Genomic DNA, 11065 nt, shown 5'->3' with positions numbered 1-11065 from the left:
CCTGGAGTAACAGGAAGAAGAACAAAGAATTGGACAAGAAATTGGACTGCAGGTCTAACTGCCTCCTTAGCCATGAGACCAGAAAAACTGGGTGGTGCCCAGCTACCATTACTGAATGTTTTGAATAAGAAAGTAAGACAGGGAGCAAAGGCCCTGAGATCAGAGGGTGGCTGTTTGAGAGACAGCAAAGAGACTGGCATGGTTAGTTGAGTGTGGAACCTAGAGACTTAGTAAGACAGAGAACAGAGGGGCTCCCGAATCTGCAAACAAAATAGCAATAAATGGGCCAAGGCAAAGAAACTAAGCCATTCCCCAGAACAATGGGGCAGGGGATGTAAAAACAGCCCGCAAACTTCTTTAAAATTGCCTTTCAGAAGCAGCTGGAGAAAACTAGGCCCAGGGACATGCACAGAACATCCACCTGTGATCACTGTGTGACCTTCCACCAGGGGCAGTGAGGGGCTACAGCCCCAGCCAGGGAATCAAACATGTGGAGCGAGAGACTGCTCAGGCGTGACACCCCATAATAAGTCCTGGTAAGAATCCCAGAGGCCTCTGGGACAGGAACCATCTTGGAAAGCTGCTGTGCACACGTTCCTTAGTTAACATGCCTCCACCCGTGTCCGTGAATAAACATGAATCTTTTCCCACCCAAGAACTTTTTAAAACTTGGGTCTGTCTTTTGTTCTGTGAGATGAGGGGAAGCATTGCTCTAGGCTCTCCTCATCTTTGCTTGCAAGCCTCTTCAATAAAGCTTTGCTTGTGTGGAAAACTATGTGCCTTACCTGCTCATTCTTGACCAGTGAGAGGCAAGAACCTTATTCCGGTAACAAAAGTAATAGATGAATTCTGATCAAAAGGGAAAAAAATTGTGAGATAGAATTTCAAATTTTTACAGAATCCATACTTACTGGACCTATTGAGACTGGAGGAACCCCCAAATCTATTGCTCTGAGAAAATCTTCAAACTGTGAACTGAAATTACCCCCTGAAGTCATCTTTAAACAACTGTTGAGCTTAATTAGTAAAGAATGTTCACTATGAGCACTGCACTCTTTTAAAGAATTGTCTCTGTGAGTTCGAAGGGCCAAGAGAAACTCTAAAGCACAGACGAGAAGTTTAGATGAGTAGTGAGTTTAAGTCAATGATGGTGAAACAATATGAGCAGAGGCAGCGAGAATGCTGACACAACATGAAGAGTGTAACCAATGCTATTGAATTGTACATGTAGAAATTGATGAATGGGTATATCTTCTGCTGTGTATATTTTCACCGAAATAAAAATTTTTTAAAAAGCACAGCCCTTGACTTTTTAAAACAATTATTTTTGTTAATACTTTAAATTGCAAGGATAATATATGCTCCTAATAAAAAATATGCAAATAATACATAAGTGTGACCCTAATACTCCCCAGCATGTTTTCTCCTTTTCCAAAATGGGTGACGGAGAGCTTGACATAACTAACACCATGATGAACCTATAAGTTTTTTTCCTTCCTCTGCCTGCCTCCTCCTTCACATACCTTTGTTAATGACTTTGTTATGACCTAATTTAATGACTTTGTTCTTTGTTTTAATCTGATACAAATAACTTTGTTTCCTTCTGTCCGGCCACCTGTGATTTTAGAGCCCAGGTGTCTGATACATAAGTCTTTAGCTTGATAAAGGGATTTGTCTCTTTAGCCTCATAAAGAGTCTTTTGTCACTATCTTGTAATGAATAACTCCTCTGGCCAGGCCATTTTCAGACTACAAAGACACTTCTAACCCTTGTTAGGTTCTATTTTCGGACTACAAAGACACTTCTCACCCTTGTAAGATTCTACAGAAGCTCTAATGTAAAATTGCTCTTTGGGACTCCATAGAGACAGCCTGTGTTGCTGCTGGGTCCACCGTGATGTATACATCTCCTGAATAAACTTTCTCACTCTTTCTGACTTGGAGTTTGTTTCATTAGCTCGACTGCTCCAGGGTACGGACCCTAATCAGGTAACAAATTTTTGGCGCCCAACGTGGGGCTCAAATTACTCAGGCCCTGGTTCCAGCTCCCTAAGGACCGAGCCCCTGGGATGGACCCAGGAAGAGAGAAGGTGCACCCCTCCTCGAATTGTGGAGGTCTCTCGACCTGTGGTGGCCCAGAGGTCTGGCGACGGGGGAGGACTCCATGGCGGTGAGCTCCACATAGAGGGAGAAAATTTCTGTGGGCCATGGTAGGTAACTGGGCATTGGGTGGTAAATCCTCTGTAAAAGCCCCAGGAGCATTGGTTCTCACAGACTCCCTCCAAGAACGGGTGACTAGGTCCCGCGAGGTTGGATGAGAGACCGGTGAGGTTCCCCATGGCGAGTGCGTGCCCAGGAGGTAAGGTTCTGGCCGAGAGTCCACTAGGAACTGGACTTATTTAGGATGGGATTCCCTAACTAGGAGACGTCTTAAAATTTTGCGTAATCGAGTGTGGTCTGTAAATGGTTCTGGAGATTTTGGTACTGTTACGAAGCTTGATCTGTTCTGTACTCAAGTGAGATGAAAAGCTGTATGTGAAATGTTTTATGACTACGGTATGAAAAAAGGATAAAGCCTCTGTTTTAGCCCCTCTTTTTTTTTGTGCAGGCGAATGACGATGACTAGATAAGAGATGAAGAACCAGAGGATGTTCTTTTCATTTCCCCACCTTGAAAAACCCCAATCATGACCCCTCCCAGGTGGTATCAAAAGCTGAGGACGGGAAGGCATTGAAAGGCGGGGGGGGGGGGGGGGCGGCAGAGGAGGTGGGACAGATATGGTCTCCCCACCCCGTACTAGCAGTGGGGTACAATTCGACCCAGTTCCCCGGGAGGGCTTTACCCACTCCAGGAGGTGCCAGTCCCGGCTGCAAAAGGGCCACCTCAGATAATGTCAGTCCATAATCCGTTCCTGGCGTCCGAACACATTTAAGGTCTTTACCTAACAGAGAGCAGGTAAAAGAGGCCAAGGAAAAGATCAGGACATGAAGAAACAGGTCAATCTGCTGGCCGCTACTCTAAGATCTTCTAGAGGAAGATGACGAGACCAAGGTAAGCATGGGCTGGGACTAAAGAAAAACCAATGTGCATTTTGCAAAGAGGAGGGACACTGAAAAAGTGAGTGCCCCCCAAAAGAAGAATGGAAAAACTCCAGGCAAGATCGAAAGGGGGCAGAAGCTTGAAAAAGGAATTATGAAAAGTTATGGTAGGAGGCTAGCCAGTAGACTTTTTGGTTGATACCACAGTAGCCTTATCGGTACTCACCCAGAAGACTAAAGGGACTACCTTGACCAGCGGTACTCAAGTTGCCGGGGTGACTGAAAAAGAGGTGACTAAATCCTTTTTTGCAGCGAATAAACTGTGAAATAAGAGAAACTAAGCTATCCCACCATTTTCTATACATGCCCGAATGCTCGGTCCCCCTTTTAGGGATGAGATTTTCTAAGTGCATGCTGAAATCTCGTGATGAAAAAGGCCTCTCTCGGACAATACTACCAGCAAACGCCTAGCAACTGCAAGCAACTCACTTAGCACTCATCCAACCAGTGCTATTCCCAGCGACTGTCTTACTCACAGTTCAAAGAGTGGTTGGTTGATGCCATGGCCTCCTGGGTTAAAATACTTACCGGTATGTGTAGATTCTTCTTCAGGATAGGTTAGAGACTTTTCCCTGCCTGACCGAGATGGCTAGAGAGAGGTACAACAGGTTTCAACTGCCTTAAGAATAATGTAGAAACTCCATACAACATAGAGACCTCAATCTAGCGAAAAGGGTGAAAGAATGAATCAGACCATAAAACGCCATCTTAGTAAACTGTGTCAAAAAAACCAGGCTGCCCCAGACAGATGTTCTGCCCCGGCCTTCTTCTGAGTCCGTACTGCACCCTGGGGAAAACTTAAAATCAGTCCTTTTGAGATACTTTATGGAAAACCATATTGTCTCAACCAGCTCTGCCCACAATCCTCCACCCAGCCCCTTAATGTAATGATGTCTACATATTTGCTTTCTCTAACCAAAATTCTTTCCCAGTTAATTGGGCAGAAGTTCCCCCTTGAGATATCTTTCCAGCCCAATGACCAGGTGACCAGGTGCTCCTCAGAGAAGGACCTCCGGTTACAGCCTAAGTAGACTGGACCCTTCACCGCACCACTCAGCACTGACACAGTCCTGAAGCTTGCAGGAGTCAAACTGTGTATCCATCATTCCTGTGTCAAGCCCTGCCCAGTCTACAGTGACAAGAAGGAGTGGAAAGGCCAACCCATCGACGGCCTGAAGTTAAGACTTTTCTAGGGTTAAAAAGTAAAAATAGTTTTAATGCTAGCTTGGATTGGATTACTGTTAAGAGCCAGAGAGACTTTTGCCTGGGGAATCTTTGTCCCTGAAATAAATGCCCCCCCTGACCCCTTGTTAAAGATGAAAAATTTTAGATCTATATTGCTAGAAAAGTGTTAAACATTACTGATTTCTGTCTGGACAGAGGGTTGCATGCCAATTCGGCCTTCAAGTCCTGTATCATTGGGGTTTGTACTTCCCTAAAGACGTTGACAAATATCACCATTTTTAAACACACAAAGAGTTACAATATTTTGATATTTATAGCTGGGAACCTGTTACAAGATTCATCAAAAATTTGATTTTTCTTCACTGATCCCTTGGCTGCCAGATTTTACCTGGCTAAGAATTTTTTAAGAACCTTATGCATTAGGGGAATTGGATTGGTTGTTATAGGCCTATTAATCTGTTACTGTCTCCAATTTATGCCTATATGTGAGATGACACTCTGTCCCGAGCCAAGCTGTCCAACAGATGGCTCAAACCTATTGCAGGCAGAAGAGTCCAATCCTTTCACCTGAAACACTCTGATCTATAAAGAATAGGTTGAAACTTGGGATAGGTGTATAAGGTCACCCAAGTTTTAAAGGGGAGTATGTGACCCTAATACTCCCCAGCATATTTTCTCCTTTTTCAAAGTGGGCGACTGAGAGCTTGACATAACTAATGCCGTGATGAACCTGTAAGTTTTTCTCCTTCCTCTGACTGCCTCCTCCTTCACACACCTTTGTTAATGACTTTGTTTTGACCTAATGTTAATGACTTTGTTCTTTGTTTTAATCTGATGCAAGTAACTTTGTTTTGTGCTGGCCACCTGTGACTTTCAACCCCCCACATAGAGATTAGAGCCCAGGTGTCTGATATGTAAGTCTTTAGCCTGATAAAGAGATGTTTCAGCTTGTGTCTCTTTAGTCTCATAAAGAGTCTTTTGTCACTATCTTGTAATGAATAACTCCTCTGGCCAGGCCATTTTCAGACTACAAAGACACTTCTAACCCTTGTAAGATTCTATCTTCGGACTACAAAGACACTTCTAACCCTTGTAAGATTCTGTATAAGCTCTAATGTAAAATTGTTCTCTGGGGCTCCATAGAGACAGACTGTGTTGCTGCCAGGTCCCCAGTGATGTATATACATCTCCTTAATAAACTTTCTCACTCTTTCTGATTTGGAGTATGTTTCGTTGGCTCCACTGCTCCAGGGCACGGACCCCAATCAGGTCACATAAGTATATAAAGTAACCAAAATCCCTTACCTTTCATTCAATCCCACACTCCAGTGGCAACCAGAGTTAACAGTTTGCTGTGTTGTGTAATGCCGTTTTTGTTTCTGAAAAATCATCTACAGTGTCCTTTAAAAGACTATTATGAAACTCATACCCCGTCACCAACAGTCGATTCCGACTAATAGCTACCCTACAGAACTGCTGCATAGGGTTTCCAAGGAGCACTGGTGAATTCAAACTGCTGACCTTTTGGTTAGCAGCGGAACTCTTAACCACTGCACCACCAGGACTCCCTGATTATGACAGTGAATTCGGGAGTTTGTAAATGTTTTGCACTTAGTGTGTGTGTCCTTAAGAGCATATCTCTTTGTAATTATTGACTTACAGGGTTCAAAGGGTCACCCAGAGTTCATGTGGTTCTTCCCATTTCAGGAAACCATTTCCTTGTCCTTCTTATCTTTGTTTCATATATAAATTCCTTCATTTATTCATTCCAACATTTATTGGGCACCTACCATTTGCCAGGCACTAGGAATACAGTAGTGAATAAGACAGACATGGTCCCTGCTCTCATTACAGGTTAGAGGGAAGAGAAAAGCATACAATTTTTAACTCAGGGTGATGAGTACTATGACAGAATGTGGTTCTTAGACTTTAGTGTCCATCAGAACCACTTGAGGTACTTGTTAAAATGCATCATCCCAGACCCATTGAATCAGAATATCTGGAGGGTGAATCCCAGAAATTGGCATTTTAATAAGTTTCCCAGGCAATTCTGATGTGGGCTTTTTGTTTGTCTGTTTTGGGTGCTGTATAGAGGAGGAACAGGGTGCAACGGAGAGTGCATAAGGGGACAAGTTTGTCTAAAGGGAGTCAGGGAAGACTTCTGCACAAAGTTATGTCTAAACTGAGACTTTAACAATGAGTAAGAATTAACTAGGCAATTGGATGTGGGGGGTTAGGAGGTGGGTAAGAAGAGAGACTTGCTTGGATATGAAAAGGAGAAGGACTGCACTCAGAAACTGAAAAGTCAATGTAGGTGAAGAGCAGAGTTTGAGGTGGGGAGGGAAGTGGCAACAGAAGAAGCCAAAGAGGCAGACAGGGGCTGGGTTAAGTAGGGCTTTGTATGCACCATAAGGAATTTGAACTTTAGCCTAAGAGCAGAGCTAGAGGGAATAGATTGTGCAAAGACACACAGAGGCTTGAAAAGCCAGGCTTGTTGGAGATGATAGGAGTTCAGCGTGCCTGCTTTCCGTTTATAGTTATCAGGCACCAACTTTGTACCAGGTGTTTGTGGTGAACAACTCGGACATGGTTCCTGCTCTGATATAGCTTTCCTTCTAGAGTGGGGACAGGCTGTATATGCGTGATCACAGAAATTTCATGGGAAATACATAATAAAAAAGTTGACTGAAGAATAGCAGCCTGAGAGTGGTAGGAGCTTCAGTTTTCTTTTTCTGCAAAAGTAGGCGTTATGGGTTGAATTGTGCCCTCAAAAAATATGCATTGTAAATCCTGACCCCTATATCTGTGGTTATAATCCCATTTGGGAATGGGTTTTCTTTGCTATGCTAATGAGTCAGTATTAGTGTAGGGTGCATCTTAAGTCAATTTCTTTTGAGATATAAAAGAGCAGATTAAGCAAGGAGCAAGGAAACACAGATAAGGGAAGATAGATGCCATGCCACAGGTTAGGTGAAAGTTGGAGTCCTGGGGGGTGCAGTAGGTAAGAGCTTGTCTGCTAACCAGAAGGTTGTCAGTTCAAATCCACCAGCTGCTCCTTGGAAACCCTATGGGGCAGTTCTATTCTGCCCTATAGGGTCACTGTAGTGTCGCTATGATTTAGTTGGAATGGACTCGACAGCTTTGGTTTTTTGGTTTAGGTGAAAATGGGGCTTGGGTGTGTGTGTAAGATGAGTGTGGTTGTAGATACAATGAATTTGAGGCCTGTGGCACCTATTGATGGAGATCTCTAGCAGGGAGTTCAATAAAAAGATATAGAACTCAGGAGAGAGATACTTGGTTGGCTACATATTTGGAATTTTTCAGCATATTGGCAGTAGTTGAAGACATGCAAGTGCATAAAACCCCACAGGTGGAGGGAAGCTTGAGAGGATGACCAAAGCTGGAACCACAGGGATCATTAACATTTAAGGAAGGCGTGGAGGAGGAGGAGGAGGTCAAGAAGATTAAGAAGGGCCACTCAATTATTTTCTGTCATTAATTTGGCCAATTAGTTATTTCTTATTTTACACAAACATATATTATTCTCTCTCTAAATATAATAATAATCCCTTACATTTGTAATTTTTTATACATTTTTTCATTTGAATGTATCCTCACAACAAATTTGTGAGGTAGGTTGAGCACTATTATATACCTATTTTACAGGTGAGAAAATTAAGCTTATAGAAGTTAAGCTTTTTAAAGACTCAAAGTTTCTCAGTATAGAACTGATTCTTGAACTAGAGTTTTTGTTTCTAATGTTTGTTTTATTTATGTTTTTATTATGCCAAGCCCAATTTTCTTCAGTTTTTATCTCTTACCATATTTGAGGGCATTTTGAATTCTGAGCTTATTCTCCAAGATGCTATACAATCCAGCCAACTGAAAGCACCATCACCAAATCAGTGATGGCGGCACAGGGCCAAGGGCCAACTTAAGCAGGACTTATTTTTCTTCCCCTCTCTCTATGCTGGATAACTCTAAATTTTTTGTAAGAGACTTGTAGAAGAAAAGAAGCGTGTTAGAGCATATGTTGCAAAATGTCTAGCGTTTGGAGACTATTTATTTACTAAGCACATTGTTCATGGTAAAAAACCATTTCCATAATAGCCCAAGATATTACAGAAGATAGATTACTGCAATGATCTTTCCAGTTCCAAAGTTCAAATGAAGCAGAACTCTCTCATCAAACACCATTGATATAAACTCAGTTTCTGGAAATGTACTTCCTTTAACTTTGCTTCCTTCTATCTTGAATGTTTCCTGATAATCCCAAAGTAAACTTAATTATCCAATTTCTTCATCCGTGTTAGCCTTTTTTGGTCTGCTTTCATCCCAGAATTATTATGTTTCTCTAAAGAACTTTTAACTTTACCTCTCAGTTTCTCCAAGAATATTGCTTCTAGATTCGAGGTGGGGAAACATTGGCATTATTTCTCTTTGGAGCTGGGACTTCCTTTATAAACTGAAAACATTTCAGAAAGACAACCACTAAGTGATGAAAGGATAGTAAGATTATTGAGTACAAATAAGAGTATATAAAATCTCCATGGGACCACAGCTGCACTATCTTATCCCTTGCCTCACCTCCACCATACCCAGGAGACAGAACTAGCACAGGAACAGGAGTGCGTGAAGAGACTAGAAAATCAAGATTATAACAATATTTAGTTGGGTTACAAGGCAGCTTAAAAGGAGTAATACTTGAAGGGGAAACAAAACAGAGTTTAAATTACATTAAATTGCTTAATAATTAAAAATTAAAGTGGGGATAAATTATTTTATAAATGTTTCCTGAATTATTCTATTCTAGTACTTAGATTTTTTTTTTCTTTTCAGTCTTTTATTCACTTCATTTAAAAATATAATAAACCTGATTTTGCTCTTTGCTATTAAAATAAAATTGATTTTTAAAAAAGGCAGAAATTTTAATTATCATTATTTGCTACTAATGTATCCAAAAACCCTTTAAGGATCCAAAAACCCTTTAAGGATAGCTCTTCACTAATTCCCTCTAATTCTCCTTACGATATTTGAGTTAGAGTAAAAACAATTTTTTAACATGAAAAGAATGTGCACACTTGACACCCCCTTGGGTATTTGCTGAAATGTGTATACCAAGTGAGATCTTTTACCAGATTGTCCTATATCAAATGCAAAGTATTTAATTAAGCAACCAAAATAGTGCTTTTGTCTGGGCTTCATCTACTGCTACTTTTCCAAAAAATCTCCAGGTTTTCCAGGAGAAATTTAAAGTGATATTTATTTTAAAATTTACAATAAAAAGGTGATCACTGGAACATTGATACCACAAAATTATAAACAATTTAAATACACATCAAATACGGAAATGGAAAAATACATGAAAATGCATACTTAAACAGTGAAGTGACCCAGCATCTGGTTCAGAACAGTCGGCTGTGGAGTTTTGGCTCAAACATTTCCAAGATGTATGATCTCAGGCAGGTAAACTTTTCTAAGGTTCAATTTCCTTGTCTAGGAAATCAGGGGAAACCCTGGTGGCGTGGTGGTTAAGTGCTATGGCTGCTAACCAAGAAGTCGGCAGTCCAAATCCTCCAGGCGCTCCTTGGAAACTCTATGGGGCAGTTCTACTCTGTCCTATAGGGTCGCTATGGGTCGGAATCGACTCGACGGCAGTGGGTTTTTATGAAATCAGGATCATTATGCCTTCCTCACTGTAAGGATTAAATTGGGTTATGTATATAAAGCACTTGTCATAGTACCTGATACTTGGTAAATGTTCAACAGGGCCTCGAAAAGTTTGGCACATGGCCGGTGTTTAATAAATATTTGTTGAATGATAACAAAATGTTAAAATGTTATATGTAATCTATGCAGCTGAGGAAGACTGATGATATATTGTTAAGTGATGTCAATTTTATTTAAAAAAATATACATGTATTCATAAAAAAGAGAATAGTCACTGAAATGCAAATAGTGGTTATCTCCAGATAAGATTCTGAGAGAGATTTCATTTCTATTTTATGCATTTCTTAGGTAATTCAAATGTCTTCCAGTCTTCTGGAGTCATTTATTCCGGTAATAGCCAAATAACACGACTTCCCACCCCATGTAAGGGCAAAACCTATAATCACCCCTCTTCCCCTCAGGGAGGGGTCTGCCCACAACTCATGGTGACCCCATGCACAATGGAAGGAAACTAGTCCTGCACCATTCCCACAATTGGCTGCCAATGAGACAGTTGTGATCCATAGGGTTTTCATTGGCTGATTTTCAGAAGTAGATAATCTCCCCTTCACATAAAGCAAGAATTCTACCCCTGAACCACCAATGCCCTTGGCCTCAGCCTACCAATGTTTTACAGGGATTTGTTCCTCTAGTCACTAACTCTCCCCTTCCATTTAATCCCTCTTGCCCTGGTTCCCTGAGATCCTCAACCCCTTTCTCCAGCCTGCTCCCTGAAAAACTCTAAGCTCTTCTTCTTACATAAAAAGCATATAAAACGCTCGGCCCCATTTCAGACTAAAAGGCTACTGTTGGGGAACTTTTCTAAACAAAAAGCCATCGATCCCTGATCTCCACCCTCAGCTAAGCGAACAGTATAAGCAAAGAGATGGATTAAAGATGAAAATTAATTAAAGCAGTTAGATTCTAATGACGTTAGATCAAATTCTTAGATGTGCTCCTTTCCAATCAGAGCAAACTCTAGAGGTAATTTTTCTGTCTGACTGTTAGAGATATTTTCCAAATGTTCTACAATGAAGCATGTATTTTTAAATGAAATAAAACACAGCAAATACA

Source organism: Loxodonta africana, chromosome X (genome assembly GCF_030014295.1).
Source record: "Loxodonta africana isolate mLoxAfr1 chromosome X, mLoxAfr1.hap2, whole genome shotgun sequence".
In the NCBI taxonomy this organism is placed as follows: domain Eukaryota; kingdom Metazoa; phylum Chordata; class Mammalia; order Proboscidea; family Elephantidae; genus Loxodonta; species Loxodonta africana.
The sequence above is the reverse complement of the archived record's forward strand: the minus strand, read 5'-3'. Positions refer to the sequence as shown.